This window comes from Ambystoma mexicanum, chromosome 2q (assembly GCF_040938575.1).
Source record: "Ambystoma mexicanum isolate Mex_15411 chromosome 2q, UKY_AmexF1_1, whole genome shotgun sequence".
In the NCBI taxonomy this organism is placed as follows: Eukaryota; Metazoa; Chordata; class Amphibia; order Caudata; family Ambystomatidae; genus Ambystoma; species Ambystoma mexicanum.
In genome coordinates, this window is record NC_090924.1 from 457,670,448 (window position 1) to 457,691,157 (window position 20,710).

The window sequence follows — 20,710 nt, forward strand, 5'->3', positions numbered from 1 at the left end:
AGGACAGACATACAGATCCCTCTGCCACTTGCGTGCAGTCCCAGCAGGTTGGCAGGAGCCAGCGACATTGCCTCAACCCACACCAGCGTGGAGTATCGGGACCCACCAAACCAACCATGCAGCAAGAACTCTGTCCTGAAAGCCCTTACCTGTGCAGTAGTTTTCATGGAGTGGTGTTACAAACCACTAGCTCACCCCAAGTCCTTAACACAGGAATGGATACCTTCTTCTTTAGGAGAAAAGGGATTAATTCTCTGGGTTGGGGGCGGGGGGTGAATTAATACCCTCTTGACAACCTCCAATCAGTACAGGTGTCAGAAAAACCTATTGAAAACACCAAACATAATCATTATGAACCTGAACTCTGTCACTCTCACACCCATTTGTTGGCTAGGAAGATTCCCAGACAGACAGTCATTGTTTTGTGGCACCTGCTAAGTAAGCCGGGAATATTATGATATTTCCTCATGTAGGAGGAAAGCCTTCTGAAGAGCATCGTCCCTCTGGCTCACCAAGTATTTCCCTGACTGCTGCACCGCACGTGTGCCAGTCGGGTGAGCCTAGTTGCTACAATGTAGCTCATGGTAAGTTGGTACGGTCCAGGACACTTAAGATCACAGATGCTGGTTGACCTTGATAGAGATTTGGGCCAGGACCATGTCAGCCTACATGGCCCAACCATAGCTCAGGCCGGAGCCCACTAAACAGGTCCATATACTGAAGGGAATGGTTGTGTGCTCTTTATAACTCATTCAGGAGGTGTTGGTGGCAGGACAAGAAGTTTGGAGATGGAAAAGCGAGGGGGGGGGAGAGCAGAGTCGAGGAGTTGAAGAAGCTGGAAAGATGGTGGTAGCAGTGCACAGCTAAATGTAGAACGTAATGCCTGGAGGCGAGATTAACCGGATGGTGGTGTTAGCAAAGGAGGTGTTAAATCGGGAGAGAATGACCAGTAAGTGGTGACGATAGCAAGGAGGCAACTACATCGAGAGGAGGCGATAGTGAACAAGTGGGCATTAGGTGAAGCCAGGGGTGGGGTTGAGGGGCAGTGAGGGACTGTGTGGGAAGAACTAGGAACGATAAGAGCAATAAAAACAGAGGAAGTAGGAGTTTATAGACACATGTTAAGCAGGAGAAAGAGGTAGAGCTCCAGAGTAAAGAACTACAGGCATCATGGCTCAGAAGAAACACTGAAGCAGTCACCACAGGGGAAGAGAGTGGCACAGACAAAGTAAGAAAAAAAAAATCAGGAAGGGAGGAAACAAGTGGTAACCAATGCCTACTCAGCAAGAACAGCTAAGTTCTGTGGGCCGGGTATTTCCTATGCTGGCCCACACTGAATCACAGAAGTTACAAGCAGTTGAGTCAGGTGAAGGAGAAGCCCAAGGTTCACTAAACCTACCTCAGCACCCTTTTGTAGCTCTTCCTGCTGTCCACGGCAGATGACCCATTTGCCCCAGTACCAACAATAGTTGAGGGCTACATCAGTTTGACAGAGGTTTACTAATCACAAAGATGCACATCACAATCTCGCACCATTAATCAGCATTACTCATTTATGCCTATGCCCCACTGTCTTATTTCCCTTCCCTGAGCAGCCTCTTCCTTTTAAATGCTCACTGCATTTATTCTGCTCTCTCTATGGCATGTACCACAAAATAAAGATGTATGTTTATGCACTGGGAATGATATGATATGGCATTCATAACGCGCCTGTACACAAGTGTTTCTAGGAAAAAGAGTGGATAAGATAACCGGTCATCTTATCTTACTGCATTAGACCTGTTCATTCACAGTCTCTTAATATACTCTCAAGGCAAGTCTACATCTTTAGAAACATCTTAAAAGGCAACAATGATGGCTCCCAAATCTGACCAAAATGGAAGATGATAATTGTTTAAGTTCATTCAGAATCTAAATCATTCTATTAAATGTCAACAAATAAACACAGATCCATTAGATTAAAAACAATATTAGAAAATATACAACAAATGTTAATGCATTATAATTAAAGCTTCCGGTTTTATGGTATTTATTTTTCTGCCATTTCCATCTGTATTCATCCATATTTATTTTTGGACCTTTTTTTCTGTATTTATTTTTAGTCATATAAAAAAGAATTCCCACAGTATATTTCTGCATCTATTCTAATTTAATTATCCATTAAAGCACACATGCAGTCATATAGTAAAGAAATGTTGGCTCAATTCTTTCCATAACAGCAAACAGTTTCTCCTGTGACTGCTGCCGTCTTAAGATATAAGCTGGAATCAGGTTAGAATGCATATAGGAGAAAGCCTGTCGACGCCCTCGACGCCTCAGGCGTCGATGTCTTCCTCAAAGACATCACAGGTGCACACGGTCTCAAACCCGTCGAGGACCGGGACCTGGAACGGGTACGTCGAGAACGAGTCCCCTTGTCCAAACGGGACCTCTCCCGTGACTCGTGCCGACCACTCTTGCGAGCGGTGTCTCTCGACCTCTCACGGCCGACCCCACTCGGGGGCGCGGACGGCTCAGTACCCTGCGACTCGAAAATTGCCAGCATTTTCTTCCCGAAGGAAGCCCATTCCTCCGGCGTTGCACGGCTGGTGGGGTAAGCGACGTGCCGGGCAGAGTCCTCAGAAGAGGACCAGGAAGACGACCGCTGTCGGCGCTTCAGAGAATGCCTCGAAGAGGCCGAGGAGTGGCGAGACCGACTCCTAGAAGGAGACCCACGAGACTTCCGACGACGACGCGGAGAGTCACCTCGCGAATCATCTGTCGAAAGCCCCGCAGACTTCGACTTCCGGGGCTTGGACACCCGACCTACCGACAACTTCTTCTTACGTTCCCTTAAGGCTTTGGACGTGAGCGACTGGCAGTCGATACAGTCATCCGTGTCGTGGGCCTCCCCGAGGCACCAGAGGCAGGCGTCGTGCGAGTCCGTCACCGACATCTTGGACCCACACTCCCCGCAGTTCTTGAAGCCCAGACGCAGGGTTGAAGACGAAGTAGAAGACATCTTCTTACGAAGGATTTTCGTACAAAAACGAACAGGTTCGAAGAACCGAGAAGAACAGAACTCCAAAGAGTCGAGGCGTAACCGAGATTCACGAAGCAACACGTTCGCAGAAAAAACAGAACTGAGGCTACGGGCGTCGTGCGTCCTACTTATCACATCAGATGACGTCGGACGGCGCATCAACCTCATCGACGCAGGACGCAGAAAAAAGTTTCCGAAGCAGCACAGCTGTGGTGATTACCTGTCATAGATATGGAATACGTCGGAGGACCCAATCCCCTCGAAACCAATTTACTGGATAAGGCAAAAAGTCTGATGAATAATGCGAGGTATAACAAGGTGTTGCTAAATTGTTTTGCTTCAAAATCAAGAGGGGTGGGCATACTATTTCGCAGAGGTTTGAATATATGTGTGCACAAGGGGAGTATGGATGATGAAGGAAGGGTGATTTTGGTTGATGTACAGTACGAGGGGAATGTGATGACAATAGGTTCCATCTATGGTCCCTGTGCTGCGGGGAACACCTTATTTAAGAAAATAAAATCTAATGTTGCAGGCCATGTGTGGAGAACACATATTGGGAGGGGGATTTTAATTGTGCCCTGAATCATAAGCTGGATTGATTGGTGCAGTGCCGGTATACGGCAGAGAGCAGAAGTAGAGCGTTTGGAGACTCTGAGTAGTTTGGATTTAGCGGATATATGGATGACTTTACATTCTGGGGAGAGGGAGTATTCTTTCTTTTCACCAGTGCATAATTCATTTTCTAGAATAGACTTTTTTTCGTTTCTGAAAGGCTTATTGGGAAGACAGTTGAAGCTAGAATTCTGGAACGTAATTTATCAGATCATTCCATGATTGAATTAAAGTTGGAGTTAGGTGGTACAAGGTCAGTCTCCTCATGATGGCGTTAAAAACATATTTTAACATGTCCATGGATCAACATGTGCTGGCATCTTTGAAGTCGTTTGTTGAATCGCTTTATGAATTCAATAAAAGGTTCAGCTAGTGAATTAGTAGTATGGGATAGTTTTAAGGTGGCTGTTAGGAGGAAGTTGATGAATATTACCTCTCGCACGAGGAAAACTGGCACGGCGAAATTGAAGCAGTTGGAGAATAGGTTAGGGGAGTTACAGAGGAAATAATTCCAATTGTCTCGGGTCAATAAGGATAAAGTGGAGATGGATAGAGTGACTGATTTACTGAAGAGTGAAATGGATTTACAGAGTGAGAAAAGGGATTTACAGAGTGAGAAAGGTATGTTTTATATGAAATAGAAGCATTGGGAACAGGGAGATAAGGGTGGCAGGCTATTAGCAAATAAGTTGAAGGGCTTGATAGATGAGGCATATGGTAAAAAAAATTGTGAATGAACAAGGAGTGCCAATGGTGAAGAGGGATGATTTATGAGATAGTTTTAAGAGATTCTACTCAACATTATACACTGAAACTCAATTTCCGACAGTGCACCAATTGGAGGACTTTTTTGGGAAAATTGATTTGCCAAAGTTGACAGATGAGCAAGCAATAATGGTTGATCAGCCGATTACAGTGGGTGAAGTGATAGGAGCCATTGATCAATTAATGTGGGCAAGTGCCCAGGTTTCGATGGTTTACCAGTTTGAGTTTTATACAGCTATTGGACCTGTATTGGCACTATTACTATGTAGTTTATATAACAGTTTTATGACAGAGGAAGTTAGGTGTCCATCGATGCAGGAGGCTTGTATTACAGTTCGAGAACTATATGACAATATCATTACTTAATGTAGATGCAAAAATATTTACCAGGATTTTGGCCAATCACCTGAATTTATGCATTGGATAATTGTTTGAGCATTTGCAGGTTGGATCTATACGTGGGAGGTATGAATATGACCATATAAGAACAATCATAGATTTAATAGGGTTCCCTAAGGAAGAAGTGGAAAATATCCTGCTGATTTTTATGGACGCTGAGAAGGCATTTGAGAGTCAATTGGGGCTTTTTGAATCACATGCTTCAGAAAATATGCTTTGGTGATGCTTTCTTGAGGACTATTAAGGCTTTACATTCACCAAAGTGCGAAGATATGGGTAAATGGAGAGCTGTCTGCTTTGTTTCAGTTGACTAGGGGTACCAGGCAGGTGTGTCCATTATCATCTCTGCTCTTTAATTTGGCATTGGAGCCCTTAATGACTTATATCAGGTAGGAGTTGGAAATACAGGGGCTTAAGGTTGGGGATAAGGAAATCCAAGTATTGGGTTATGTGGATGACATGACTAATTTAGGCTAATCCGAGGGAGGTACTACACTTAAGAGTGTAATAGAGGAGGTGGGTTGTTTGGCGGGTCACAAGATTAATTGGGAGAAATCAGTGGTGTTTCCATTAGATAGTGCTCAGCAACATAGTGATTTGGGTTCATGGAATTGTCAGTAGGCTATAGAAATTGTGAAATATTTGGGGAGTCCATTTAGTTTGTGATTTGAAGAAGATGGTGGAATTTAACGTGGCTAAGATAATTAAGGTAATTCGGACAGGACATCTTGAAGTGGGATTGTTTAACACTGCGTATTTTGGTTGAGATCATTGGAATATAAATGGTACTCTTACCCAAGGTTCTTTATATCATCCAATCAAGCCCGCTAAAATTCACTAAGAAGGTAATTTAAAAAGTTTTTCAAGCTTTTTTGTGGCGTGACGGTAAAAAGCCTAGAATCCCACGGTATATTATGATAAGGCCAGTGTGTGAGGGGGGGCTTTGGATATCCGATCTTCGAGGATTATTGTAAGGGGTTTGTTTTGAAGAAAGCCGCATTATAATTTAATGAAGGTAATAATGACATGCCGTTGTGAATGATTATTGAAAAGGAGAAGTTTCAGCTATACTCATTGCGAAATGTATATACGATGGGGAAAATGCCAAGTTTAGCTGCGAAATTGCCTACAATGGATCCGTTATGACTAATGGGGGAGAGAATATATGGGTTCATTAGGAGGTGTCATTATGGCACAACTTACGTTTGCAAAATAGAAATAGGACTCTGTTGGCGGAGCTGCTTGAAGAATGGTACTTTGAGGATATGTGATGTGTGAAAAGATGGACACATGATTCCATTTAGTGTGCTCAGAACAAAGTTTGGTTTGGGGATGAGAGAACATGGTTGTTTTATGGAGCTGAGCTTACTACTCAAACAAAGACAGGAAATGTTAAATACTCATATGAAGGCAAGGCCAACAGCTTGCAATCCATTCTATTCTTCTGCATGTATGGTCTCGACCTACCCGAAGTTGATGCCAATCAAGTGTTCATATGTGAATTTGTGGGAGAATCTGAGGCAGGCATGGGCGAAGGAACTGGGAAAGGATATAACTGGAAAAGATTGGGACAACTTACTAAGAATTGGCACAAAATCTAAAATGGATCCGAGTTTCAGATACATACATCAAAGGATCTTGTGCCGTTTACATTGGTCACTGGGGAGAATGGCCAATTTAGGCTTGATTAATGATGATTTGTGTTGGGGCTGTGGTAAAAAAGGGGGGACTTTGTTACATATGCTATGGGACTGTCCGAGAGTGGTGGAAATTTGGAGTGAAGTGCAGAGTAGACTGGATATGATTTTGAAGGTGGAGCTGCCAAGGTCGCCATATTCACCAATTTTGCTTTCTAACTCTGGGAGGAGCATGATGGCTAGAGAGCATAGTGGGTGGACTATTAGAGTTTTGGTGGTAGCTGCTAAGCAGATTGATGGTCTAGAAATCACGGAAAAAGCCAGATGTGGAAGGTTGGTTCCCAGATCTACGAAATTCTGGCTAGTTATGAGAGAGTAATGTTTAAAAAACATGAACAGGAAGGAAAATATCCGGAGATTTGGGGATCATTTGATGAATTGTATAGTTGAGGCAAGTATCTTAATTTTGGAGAAAGGATAGGACGTGAAGGGAAGAGGGTTAATGAAGAGTTTTGTCTTTCCGTTTGACTATGTAGTGTTGCGTTTGTATTGTCTAACTTTGATATTTCTTTTGTTGTGTTTTGCTAATATAGTGAACTGATTATTTTAGATAGATAAGGAAACGTTATGAGTAGTACGTTTATGGAGCTGATATAGAAAGAATGTAGCGGTGGGAAATGTTTCATGGTTGTTATAAATATGTTTATTATAATCTTTTAAATCAACAAATAAAGAGTTTAACATTTTTTTTTAAGAGATATATGCTTTCAGCAATTTGAACAACTGTAATGCTATTTTTCTACAACTTTTACACTCTCCATGCTGCCAATATGCAATTTGATAGGCCTGCGATGTATGAGTGACATCCTAGAGAACCAGACAGAAAGACCTGTTTTTTCATTTTTCCATTTTTATAAATAATACAGACAGAAAGCAGATTGATTTCAATCTGTATTTATGTGTAAAAATGGAAAACTGGATGCCTCAATTATAATATAAATGTTAAATAAAATCCCATCACAATAACATACTTGAAACACATAGGAGAGTTTATAGGCATACACAAAGGAAAAATTTGCTTAGAGCAAAGCAACTTACTGACTGATGTGATCATTCTTAAACTGCTGCCTTATTGAATTTCAAGACCTGGAAACCACAGAACACGAGGGAAACCTATACATTAAGTTCAACTTTTGTATTGGTTAAATTCAGAAAGGGGGCGTGTATGAAGGAGGAGCACCTTGGAAACAAGGGGGTGTGCCAAATAAATAGGGTGGCCTCCATGTTGTAGATAAACAATGAGCTAAAATGGGGGAAATAAACATCAAGGGGTTACAATCCTATCAAGGCCTTTGGGACACCTGGGACTATATTAATTAAAATTCAGTTGTCTGTCTTAAGGATTACTTTCACCTCAGGCTTTGGGAGTTCTGGGTTGGATAAATTCCTACAGTACCCAAGGGTTTTATGCTACAACACAATATCTTTGTTCTAACAGTATCAGGATGACCGGGATAAGAGAATGGGTGACAAGGTCTAATAAGCAGGGTCTAGTGTCCTAGTGCTTTATCCAAAATCATGTTCTGCAAAACAAGTAAGGTTCTGGATATGCAGCCTCCAGTCACTCATCCAAGCATTATTGGATGCTTCTTGGTTTAAATGGGCTCCTTGAGTATCTTCTGGACTCCATTAAGTGTAGACCAGCAAAAACACCTACCAAGCAACAACTTGTGTTTCCCCCTTGCCCAAAGGCAGGGGTGTGCAACCTTTGGCTCACCAGATGTTCTGTACTACAAGCCCTAGCAGCATACTCAATGGTGAGGGATCTTAGTAGTTGTAGTCCTAAACATCTGGCGAGTTGCAGGTTGCAGACCCTGCCTTATGAGATATTCACATTTTATGAGAGAATTTCCATTTTTGGAATTCAGGGGCCACCTGAATTCCAAAAATGGAAATTCTCTCATAAAATGTGAATATCTTATGGAAGCGCCCCTGGTCCCTTTAACTTTTAGCTTCTTCCACACATTTTATTTTTGGATCACTGACCTATTTTTGGTGGTCAGAAGAACTGCCATTGCAACTCTTTCACTCACTGAGTAGTCCCAGGGGTGCTTCCATAAGCACCCCATTTGTGCCCAAGGGCGATTACATGACCCTACATTGAATTTAGGTGGTAGGTTGGTGGTAGCTGTTATTTAGTTTGGGCTTCACTAGGATGGCAAGCCAACTTACTGAATTGGTAGCCCAACATACCCTTCTGGTAGCCATAGGAGTACCTTTGTTCGGGTGAACCATGAGGTAAGCCTAAAATGGCTGCTCTTTGCAAGCCAGATGAAGACCCTAAAAATTGGCTTTTGTTATCGTTTAGACCAGTCTCTTTCCCTGGACTGTTAATTTCACATGGTTTCGCTTCTTGACCCATTGTCTCCAAGACCCTAGTCTGATTGGTGGTAGGACTTTGACCAGCCCCTGTGAATGGAGTTTTCCAAATTATCTGGAGGATGTCCTGCCATTTCCAGTCCTTGCTGAAATGTTCACATTTCACGTCATATCCTGGCTTCTACATTCCATTCTCATACGCCCCACCATTCCTATCTCCCCACTCTGTCTCCCCTTGTCTAGCCATCTTTTACTTGATCCTTCAGTTCAATCCTTCTACGATCTATATCCCTAGTAACCCATGAACGTTCTGTTAGGTTGGTAGTTTTTAAGGGCAGTTCATGAGAGAGCAGAAAGGTAAGGTTCTGCTTTGGACCAGATGCACCTATAACTTGTTTTCCCTAAATAAGGGTTCTTTGTGCAACTGCTTTCGTAGTCTTCCTTGTGTATCTTGCGCCACAAAAGTGGCAGCTAAACAGAAAAATCTCAGAGGGGAGTGCCACGCAGTAGAGACTGCTTACTCTGCACTCCTTACTGTGAAAGATGTTCCCCCGCTGGACCAACAGTGCCTTCCGTTGAGCTAGATGGGGTTTCCTGCCTTGTCGCTGTCTTTCCTCCCATGGCCTGGGGCAGAAGAGCTAACGTCACATGCTGCACAGATTTAGGCTATGGCGCACCCAAATTTGTTCCCCGGCAACGCTGGGATGCCTAGTGACACTGCCTGGTATAGAACGTACAGGGGTTTCCTTGACAACGCTATATGCTGTGTATGGACTAATTTGCTTTAATTTCCAGACAAATATTTCAACATTAATGACCCTAGTAATGACTTGGTCACTTTGTATTAGTTGTATACAATGGGAAATAAAGCTCTGTGGGCAGACATGACATCCTCACCCTCTACATAATCTTATTTTCCTCATTTACTATAATTATAATATAATTGTTATTTTTCTTGCCATTTGTTTTGCTATCGAAATTCAATTTTATTTATCTCTAAGACACTTTGATGTCTTGTAAGAAAAATTACTTTTACAGTAAGGACATTATTGTCGATGAAGGAGGCCTGCTGTGAATGGAGACATTTGTCACTGGGAACATAATGTTACCGTTTTAAATTCACACAAATCACTGGCCTTTGAAGGTACTCCAGCAGGTGCAGCATGAGAATATTTGTCAAGCACTTTGGACACTTCGGTTTGGACTGTATGAATTTTCAAAACATATATTCGGGACCCCAGAAAAGCCAAAGCAGATGTATTTGGCATATGATATTCATTCTTGGTTAGTGAAGATGGTCCAGCCATGACAATACTACAATTCGTGTTAGTGTTAACATGCTTTCGCCTTACTAAGTTGAAGAAACTGGTATAATTGTACACAGAAGTTCTTTCCTCTGTTCCTTCCATGGTACAATTATCCAGGAAGGATGGATTATAATTTTGGGGCCATGTTTTGCTAGTAGCTAGTCATGAAACACAGGTAGAAATACTGAGATTTTATCAGAACCCTTCTCCTGCAGAACCTTGTGGAAAAAGCTCTACTTTCGAGTTGGTTGAAGGAAATTCTTGTGGCCATATTTGTCTGTAAAAGTAGGTTATCAATCAATAATACTTTACTCTGCATCTTTTGCCATAAAAGTTACATATAAAACACAAAAATAGATCTTGCAATCTAATTAAGCTAAAAAGAATAATACAATACTCAAACAGTACACAAACTCCAAGAAAACCTGGATTGAAAAGCAGTGTAAATATTAACCGATGTCCTCATTGTACAACTTTACTCAAATCAATCAGAATAGCTTTGTTCAAAAAGAGTCTTGTAACAAAAATACATAAAATAAAGAGTAATATAAAACAATGTAATATTTCATCTACTTTTGCTACATTAATCAAGACTCATATGATAACTCAATTCAGCATTAAAATTCACAATCCATTTTCTTGTTTACGTGTCAACGTTGCTGGGAAGATAGCTCAGTGAGTTGAGCGCTCGCTGCTGCAATCTGAGCGTGATCTGCAGGTCGCAGGTTCGTATCCCGGCAAGGCCAACTCTGCCTTTCATCCTTCCGAGGTCGATAAATGAGTACCAATTTCGGTTGGGTGACATTGTATGTAAATATGTGCTCTGTAAAGCACTTTGGATAAAGGCGCTATATAAATAACACATCATTATTATTAACGTGGTAGGTATCAAAAGATGCTGAACCCCGTTTGGTCTAGGTCTAAACAGGGTTAAAAAAATGATGTACTAGCGCTTTCCTGTACTTTAAAAAAAACAACTTTATTTAGTGATTGTGGGTCACGACACTGCAGCAACAGGATACAAGCGAATATATACAGTAGAGATGTATACCTTAATTACACAGTATATCATGCATTTTACAAAAATCGAATATGAATTAAGTCCTTGGACAGCTTTCCTCGTCTGATATCAATTCACAAAGGTATATTCTAAACACAGCCCATATATCTTTAGGTCGATTTGTTATAGGTAATGTCATCAGGTATTGTTCCCACATTGGTTTACATATGTAAGTTCTTTAAGGAAGTGGTCCATACGTGGCGCGTGTGGGCTTTTCCAGTTCTGCAGTATACACTTTTTGGCCACCGCACAGGTCACATTAAACAGTCTTCTGGTTGTCTCCGCAATTTTCCCTATATACCCAAATAGATACTTCTGAGGCTTGAGGTCAGCCGGTACCTGTGTTATTTCCTCTATTATCTCAGCCACCTCCCTCCAAAATTCAACAATTAAAGGACATCCCCAGTACATACGAAATGAATCAGCCAGTGGATTCCCACATTGCTGACATCCTGCAGACCAATTTTCTGTAAATTTGGCAATTTTGGCTGGCATGTAGTGTAATTTATTCAGTATCTTGAACTGGATTAAGCGGAGCCCAGCGTTAAGGGATAACGTCTTGGACAGAGCACAATATCTCAACTATTTCTCATCTATGATCATGGTTCCCATGTCTGCCTCTCAGGAGAATTTTTTTTTTAAACCTTTATTTTAAATTCGACAGGCATTTAGCATATATACATTACTACAACATCGGAATGGGCATCAGGATATAACAACAAAAGCACATTTACATTTGTATGTTTACTCTAAAGTATATAGCACTCTATTGGAGTTTTCATTCTGTGGTCTCCTCGTCACTGCCTTGGGTACAGTTAAGGTATGACTGCAATGGGGCCCATATGTCCTTAGGTCTACACACTGTCGACACACTTCTCACGTACTGTTCCACATTCTCCTGGACATACAATAGGTCTCGCAGCCACGCCTTGCGGTTTGGGGCTGTTTCGGCTTTACAAGCCTGTAATATGTTCCTTTTGGCAACTGCCCCTGCAATAGCTACAAAACGGCGGGTCCTGACAGATGCTTTGCCTATGTCGCCCAGTAAGTACTTCTGTGGGGTAGCCGGAATAGACATCCCGATGACGTTGCTTACAACCCTGGCCACTGCTTCCCAGAATGCCCTGACCGGGGGGCAGCTCCAATATATATGCATTGAGTTTGCCATGTTGGCATTGCATTTGGGGCAGGTTGTGTTCCGTGTAGGGTCGAATTTGGATGCCTTGTGTGGTGTTATGTGCAGGTGATTCAGGATTTTAAATTGAATTAATCTAAAACTGGAGTTAAGTGAGATAGATTTAGTATGTAGATAGTATCTGGACCATTTGGTATCCTCAATGGTGATTCCCATATCAAGCTCCCATTTTTGTTTCATACAGTTTTTGGATGGGGTATGTTCTTGTGTTGCTCTGCATAAACTAGATATTGTGCCTGTAAAGCCGTCTTGCGACATAGTTGCCGTTATAAATTGGTGAGGCTCGGGGGCATCTGGAAATGTGGGCCATTTTCTTTTGCATGCCGCTTTTAGACGTTGGTATTGTAGTGTCGTGATGACACCCGAGCACACCTTGTCCTGCACAATCTCCAGTGGGGCGAACTTGCCCTCCGGGTATAGTTCCCCTAGTCTCATTTCCTTATCGGGGTCCCATCTGCTCTGTAGTGCAGAGTCAAACGTAGGTTCTAAACCAGGGTAGCGCCATAAGGAAATAAACAGCCAATATGGGATCTCACATCCCACCCTTGTAAACAGGGTGGACCAAGCTCGTACAGTCGTGGCCACTGGGTCCATCTCCTTAATATTCCCCTTGATTTTAGCAAACGGCATCACCTGTATGTTGGAGGGGGCTACTGCAAACTTTTCGGCCCTTACATGAGCGTGTGGTTCGGCTGTAGCCGCCCAGTAGCGAGCAAAGTGTGCCTGTGCCGCATGAAAATATGTGTAGTCTGGGGCCGTCAGACCGCCGGTTTCATATCTTTCGCACATCTTTTGCCAGTTGAGTAACTGATTTCCCTCCCCATACAAAGGCGGTGGATAATTTTTGCAGTTTTTGGAAGAAGTCCCTCCCTGGCCATATGGGGATACCACAGAACAAGTATAGCAGTTTAGGGACAACAATCATTTTGAGCAGGGCCACCCGCCCATATAGGGATATTGGCAGTGCACCCCAAATTTTGAGTTTTTGCTCTAAAGTGTGTAAGTATGTCTCGTAATTGTTTGTGTAAAGTGTTTGTCTATCGCCATTAGTACTCCCAAGTAGCGTGCAGAAGTGGGGGCCCACTTAAACCCAGCCGTAGCCAGTGATTGCATCGTAGTTGGCGTCAGCGGGATAATCTGACTTTTTGTGGTTTTTCTTGTAGCCAGAGTAGGTTGAGAAAGTAGATATTTCATTCATGATAGGGGGAAGGTGTGTCTCAGGATGCCTGACGTATATCATCGTGTCATCGGAGTATAACGAGAAGAGCTGTGGGGACCCTCTGCCATACCCTCAATCGTAAGGGCAAATATTAAGGGGGATAGTGGGAAGCCTTGTCGGGTGCCTCTCTCTAGTGTAAAGGAGAATCACATAGTATTATTTGTTCTCACCACTGCAGTTGGCTTCTTATACAACACTCGGATGTACCCTATGAATGTCGGCCCAAACCTCATTTTGACTAGGATCGAAAACATGTAATTCCATGAAACAGTCAAATGCTTTTTCATCGTCTAGGGTGATTGCGGCAGCTTTGGCATTGGGATCCAATTGAGATGTGATGGCGAAAAACCTCAGTAGATTCAGTGCAGTTGATCGCATTGGGATGAATCGCGACTGATCCGTGTGGATTAATTTATTCATGTACGGGATCAGGTGGTTTGATATTGCTTTGGCATAGATTTTTGTGTCCGTATTAATAAGTGATAGGGGGCGGTAAAATGAGGAGTCCTGGGGGGCTTGTGCGGCTTGAGCAGGACTGATATTACCGCCTCCGTCATGGTGATTGGTAATATTCCCCTCTCAAGTGCTTCCTCCCATACTTCCAGTATTCTAGGGGCCATCTCGGACTTGTATATCTTGTAAAAGTCGACGGCAATCCCATCCGATCCCGTTGCCTTGCCTGCTCCTAAGTCAGCTATGGCTTGTTCATTTCCTCAGTCGTCAACGGGAGGTCCTCTCCTCCTCCCCCAAACTGGGCAGCGGGATGGAATCAATATATTATTTGAGCTCCTCCAGGTCCACAGTGTCTGCGTTTGTGTATAGCGTGGAATAGAACTGTTTGAATACTTCATTGATTGCTTTTGGGGACGTCTGCACCGACCCAGCGGAGTCACAGATGCTGGTGATTTGTCTCACTCCCATCTCAGTTCTGATAAGGGTCGCCATTGATTTTGTAGCCTTGTTCCCCTCTCCGTATCTCCTTGCCCGCATAGGTTGTGTTATGTAATACAATTCTCTATCGGCAAGGCTTTTGAATTTGTCTATTTGAACATGTATTTTCAGCAGGTGTTCTCTCCCCTCATTATCGGGTTGCTGGACTTCGAGGTTGCGCAGTTCTCTTTCGGTCTGGTTAAGTTCCTTCCTTATGTCTCTCAGTATCGCATAGGATGTCCCCATCAGCTGGCCTCTCAGCTAAACTTTAAACGTTTCCCAAACCGATTGCAGGGTTTGCACTGATCTTTTATTTCAAATAAACAATTCTATTTCGGTTCAGAGGGATTCTATCACTGATTCAACCCTCAGCTGGTTTGGGGGCATGCGCCAGTTTCTGGTGGTGTGTGTTGTGCTCCTTGATACCAACTGCAGGAGGACCGGGGAGTGGTCCAGCAACGTATGCGGGAGGATATCACATTGCCCTACCTCAATGATCAGTTCAGGTGAGCATAGCCAGTAATCGATCCTTGAGCTGGACCCATGTGCCCCGGAGTAGAATGTATATTCTCTTAAATGAGGATGTAATTCACGCCAAGTATCTACCGGGGCAGTGTGGCCATTGCTTGCCTCAGTGGTCATCGCCGCTTTGGTATGTTGTTGTCAGGTTTCCTTCCCCTATTCAGGCTATTTTTCCTTATTCAAGTTTCCTTCTCATTATTTCTCTTTATTTATCCTTTTTAGATTAGCCTTGTGTGGGTGGGAAGTTTTCTATTGTAGTTGGTTTGGCCATAACTTACTGATTCAGAATCCTGGTTCTGACCCAAGGCAAAATGGGGTCTCACAGTGACAGCTCCGATTGGTTAGAAGACACTGCAGAACAACAATGAACATTCTAAACTGTCTCTCTTTGCCTTTCATCATCTAAACCCCAGCTGAGAGGACGTGTTTAGTGGCTGCTCCTGCTTTAGTCTTGGGCCTGGTGGATTTTATCCTTCAGGCGTTAGCAGTTGAGCAGCTACTTTCTTGGGGGTTTCTGAAGAAGCTATCAGTTGTCAGGAATTCGTTTTGAAGACAGGAAACTCTGAAGATCCTTAAGAATTCGCTCTGGAGATAAGTGACTTTGTTTGTACTGCAGCTCTGTTCATCTTAATGACATTTACTTGAGAAATCGTAAAAAGTTACCTTTGAATTTATACTATTGAACTCCCTGTGTGCGCTTGAACGCTATTTGTAAAAACGCGTACGTGTAATCTGAAACTATCGTTGAACCTTTGCGCGTGCGAGAGTATTCAACTGCGCGTGTTTTTGCCAGCGCGTGTGCTCCCTAGCGCGAGAATCTGTTCGTCGCGTGAGAACTCAATAGCGCGTGTGTTTTCCACCGCGGGTGCTCCTAGCGTGAGATTCGTTCGTCGTGTGAGAACTTTAAAGCATGTGTGTTTCCAGCGCGTGTGCTTCCTGACGCGACAATCTGTTTGCCGCATGAGAACTCTATAGCGCGTGTGTTTTCAAGCGCGTGTGTTTTCAAGCGCGTGTGCTTCAGCGCGAGAACTCAATTGCGCGTGTGGTTTCTTGCGCGTGTCCTTTTAAAACGCATGTACTCGATCGCGTGTGAACTCTGCGCGTGGGTTATAAGGCGCGTGTGAATAGGCGCGGAAGTTCATCAACGCGGGAATTTATTAGCGCGTGTGTTTTCTGCGCGTGTTCTCGTTTGCGCGTGAATTCTACTTGGTGTGTTTTGGCAAGCGCGTGTGTTTTCTGCACGAGGATTTTGCTTATTGTGCGCGTGTTCTTCAACGCAGGAAGTTTTCAACGTGCAATTCATCTGTATTGAAAGAACCCGCTTGTGTGTTTAACACGTGTTTCTTCAAGAATTCACAAACATTACTGAATTGTAAATAGTTTGAAAATACAAAAGAAAAGTTTGAAAGAAAAGGAAAGAATACATAAAGACAATTTAACTGGACAGCTAGTGAATTTTGGAAAAGAGGCAAAGAACTAAACTTTCCAGATTTGCCCAAATTAAGAAGTTGCTGTGAATTTCAAGAGTCTCAAGTAAGAGAAGCTTGTAAAGAAGCTGAAAATCTCACTAAGAAATTTCAAGAGAAGAGCCAGGTATGATTCTTAATTATTAGTTAAGGATTTAAAGTCTTTCCCATTCCTAAGGTTAAGTAAGTAAATAAAGGAATTGTATCTGCTTTTCTTATATCCTCTGCAGGTTCAGCTTTGGTTAGCCTTGACGCAGTCAGCCTGGTGGTGTTTTGTTATCCACTTCCCCCTTTCCCTTTGGGGTGTAGTTTGCAGAGCTGAATAAAAATCTAGTTCTGGGAATTACATTTCAGGGGGATTGTCGGGGGTTCAGCAGCTTCCGCGGACACAGGACCTCTCAGCCTGACAGAATGAAAGGCCAATAATTTAGTCCGCCCGAGCTGTCATGAACCCCGACGAATCCATGGAGATGTTAGGATCTTTGATCAGGGAGTTACGGGAGGAGTTGAAAATATCTCGGGATGAAAATGCCTTACTTAGTCAAAAGGTAGATGACTTGAGTGTTAAAGTAACACAAATTCAACAGAGGGGAGAAAGGAGAGAGGATGAGGTTTCAGGGGGCGCTGGTTCTCCACCCGAGTTAGAAAGGGAAGGTGAAGATCATTTACCACAAATACAACGGGCGCCTCCAGTGGCAGAAGGGGTAAGGAGTTTAATTATGCCAGTTCCTTTGGCGCCTCCAGAACGTTATCATGGGGATCCCAAGAGGTTTAGGGTGTTTTTGACACAATGTGAATTACATTTTATGAGTAGACCAGAATTATTTCCCTCGGATGCATCTAAGATAACTTTTATGTTGTCCTATCTTTCTGGGGAGGCTTCTGCTTGGGCTGTGTTGTTGGTGAGTCAAAAGAGTACGGTTTTAGGAAATTACACCAGTTCTTTAGAGATATTCCGAAAGATGTTTGATAGAAGACAGTTATCTCTGGAAGTGGATGGTGAACTTTTAGAACTCAAACAAGGTAATAGAGACTTGATTGCTTATAGAACACAATTTAAGTCCCTTGTGTTAGAAAGCAAGTGGCCCGAGGATAAACAGGCCTCGTTTTAGCGGGGCCTTAGAGATGAGTTAAAGGATGCATTGTCTGGAGTAGTTGAACGCCCTTCTACTTGTGAAGGTCTGATTGATTTGGTTATTCAATTGGACTTTCGTTTGAGTGAAAGGAAGGCAGAGAGGCGTCATTGTCAGAGTGACGTAAAGTCTCTAGTTAGAGTGGATAGACCTAAGGTAGAGAGTAGATCTAAAGGGAATAATCCATCTCCCAGGGTCCAAGGCCCTTTAACAGTGGAAGAAAAGGCTAGGAGGAGAGATAACAATCTGTGTTTATTTTGTGGAAGAGGTGGGCACTTTTTAGGGAACTGTCCTTACACTCCCAAGAAGACTTCTACTTCAGCGGTCAAGGTACAACAGATCGCCAATACTGTGCAGACAGCGGTTCCCCATATAACCGTAAATGTATCCTTGTTCTTTGAGTTGGAGTGTAAGGGAAATGGTCCCGTTATGCTTGACTCTGGTGCCACCGGGAATTTCATGGATTGGGGTCTGGCAAAATCTTTGGGAATTCCAATTATTCAGAAGGAGGTTGTAGAGCAGGCTAGGGCTGTTGATGGTACGTATCTATCTTCTGGTCCTATTACTCATAGGACTGGTTCTTTAACTTTGGAGTTATCAGGAGGTCACAGAGAGATAATTTTGTTCGAGTTAATTGATGCTCCTTTGTTGAAGATTATTTTGGGTATGCCTTGGCTTACTCTCCATAATCCTCTGATTGATTGGAGTGCTAGGACAATTGACATGCAGTCAGATTTTTGTAAAGAGAATTGCTTTTCAGGAAGTCTCTTAGAGGAAGATGTCAAACAAAGTAATTCAGTGTCTAGTTTTCTGGCTGAGACTGGACTTGGATATCATGATGTGGGAGCTGTAGTGGGTCAACTTCCCCAGTGTTACAAAGATTTTTGGGACGTATTTGATGAGAAAGTGGCAGGAGAATTACCACCCCATAGGCCCTTTGATTGTAAAATTGAGCTGGAGCCAGGAACAATTTTGCCTAGTAGTAGGGTATATGCTCTTACAGAGAAAGAGAATGATTATTTAAAAGAATATTTGTCGGAAAGCTTGGCCAAAGGGTTTATTCGTCATTCTAAGTCACCGGCGGCCTCTCCTTTATTTTTTGTACCAAAACCGGATGGAACGCTTCGAACTTGCATAGATTATCGAGCAGTTAACAAAGTCACTGTTAAGAACCGGTATCCTCTTCCTCTCATCTCGGAAATGCTTAATCAAATACAAGGAGCAAATATTTTCTCTAAATTAGATTTGAGACGAGCTTACCATCTTGTGCGTGTGCAGGAAGGGGACGAATGGAAGACAGCATTTAAGACCAGGTTTGGGCTGTATGAATACCAAGTTATGCCATTCGGTTTATGTAATGCTCCAGCGGCTTTCCAATTTTTCATTGATGAGGTTTTTAGAGAATACCTGGATATTTTTGTTGTCGTGTATATCGATGATATTTTGATTTTCTCTTCTGACCTGGATCAACATCAGAAACATGTGCGCTTAGTCTTACAAAAGCTGCGAGAAAACCATTTGTTTGCCAAATTGGAAAAAAGTCAATTCCATACAGATTCTGTGGAGTTTTTAGGTTTTATAATTTCACCTAAGGGTTTAGAAATGAATCCTAAAAAAGTTCAAGCAGTTCTTGAATGGCCCTCTCCCACTAAGGTTAAGGAAATACAAAGTTTCTTAGGGTTTGCCAATTTTTATAGGAGATTTATCGAAGGTTTTTCTCGGCTGGTTCCTCCTATAACGAGACTTTTGAAAAAAGGAGTGAAATTTGACTGGGACCTTGAAGCAGAAAAAGCTTTTCAAGAGTTAAAACAAAAATGTACTTCTAGTCCAATTCTAATTCATCCTGATCTCTCTAAACCTTTTTTTGTGGAGGCGGACGCTTCAAATTTAGCGTTGGGGGCGGTGCTTTCTCAAAGGAATGAAACTACTGGTCAGCTACATCCAGTTGCATTCTTTTCTAGGAAGTCTTCTGCCACTGAAGTGAACTATACAATTGCAGATCGTGAACTATTAGCAATAAATTCCGCTTTTGAAGAATGGAGACATTTTCTGAAAGGGGCAAGACATACGGTAACGGTTCTTACTGATCATCAACATTTATTGTTTTTAAAATCTGCAAGAACCTTGTCTCCACGACAACTTCGTTGGTCCTTATTCTTTGCCGATTAGGATTTCATTGTGACTTTTAAACCCGGAAGTCAGAACAAAAAAGCTGATGCCTTATCCCGCCAATTTCCTGGTAGTGAGGAGAGAGAGATTCTGGAACCAGAACCTCTAATTGCTCCAGAATGTTTTTTGTTAGCTGGCGCCATTAAAGAAATGGATTTTTTGAATGAAGTTTGCCAGAATATGTCCTTGCAGAAGATGGAGGAGTGGGTGAGACTGGATCCAGCCAGAAGTTTGAAAGACGATCTTCCTTTTTTTGATAATAAGCTTTATGTACCTACTGAAGAGTTAAGAGAAAAGGTTTTGAGAAATTGTCATGAATCCATTTTATCAGGACATCCTGGTTTCAGAAAAACTCTGGAATTGGTTCGAAGGAATTTTTGGTGGGAAAAAATTCGCCAAGACACATTGAACTTTGTTAAAACTTGTGTAGTCTGTGCACAAGCAAAAAGTCAAGTTGGGAAGCCGCATGGTTTATTGGAGCCGTTACCTGTTCCTCCTCGTCCTTGGCACACTATTTCTATGGATTTCATTGTTGATCTCCCTCAAGATAAGGGTTGTACTACCATTCTTGTTGTGGTGGACGTTAGTTTGACTTCTGGGTATCATCCGGAGAGTAATGGACAAGTGGAGAGAGTAAATCAGGAATTGGAGAAGTTTTTAAGGTGTTATTTACAAGCTAGAGAGGAATGGGTGGATTTGGTATGGTTGGCAGAATTCTCTTACAACAATTGTGATAAAGATGCTACTTCGATGTCCCCTTTCTTTTTGGGTCGTGGGTTTCATCCTCGCTTTCTGAGTTTTGAGGTGTTGGAGGATTCTGGGAATCCTAGAGTGGAAGATTGTTTGTTGGTAATGAAGAATAACTTGGATAGAGCAAAAAAGGTGCTGGGAG

General features: G+C 42.6%; 1 protein-coding gene across 8 annotated transcripts in view; it reads right to left on the bottom strand.

The window, feature by feature from the left end:
• Positions 1–20,710, bottom strand: part of LOC138569515 (uncharacterized) — a 485,233-nt gene that overhangs the window by 97,991 nt on the left and 366,532 nt on the right. The window lies entirely within an intron of this gene.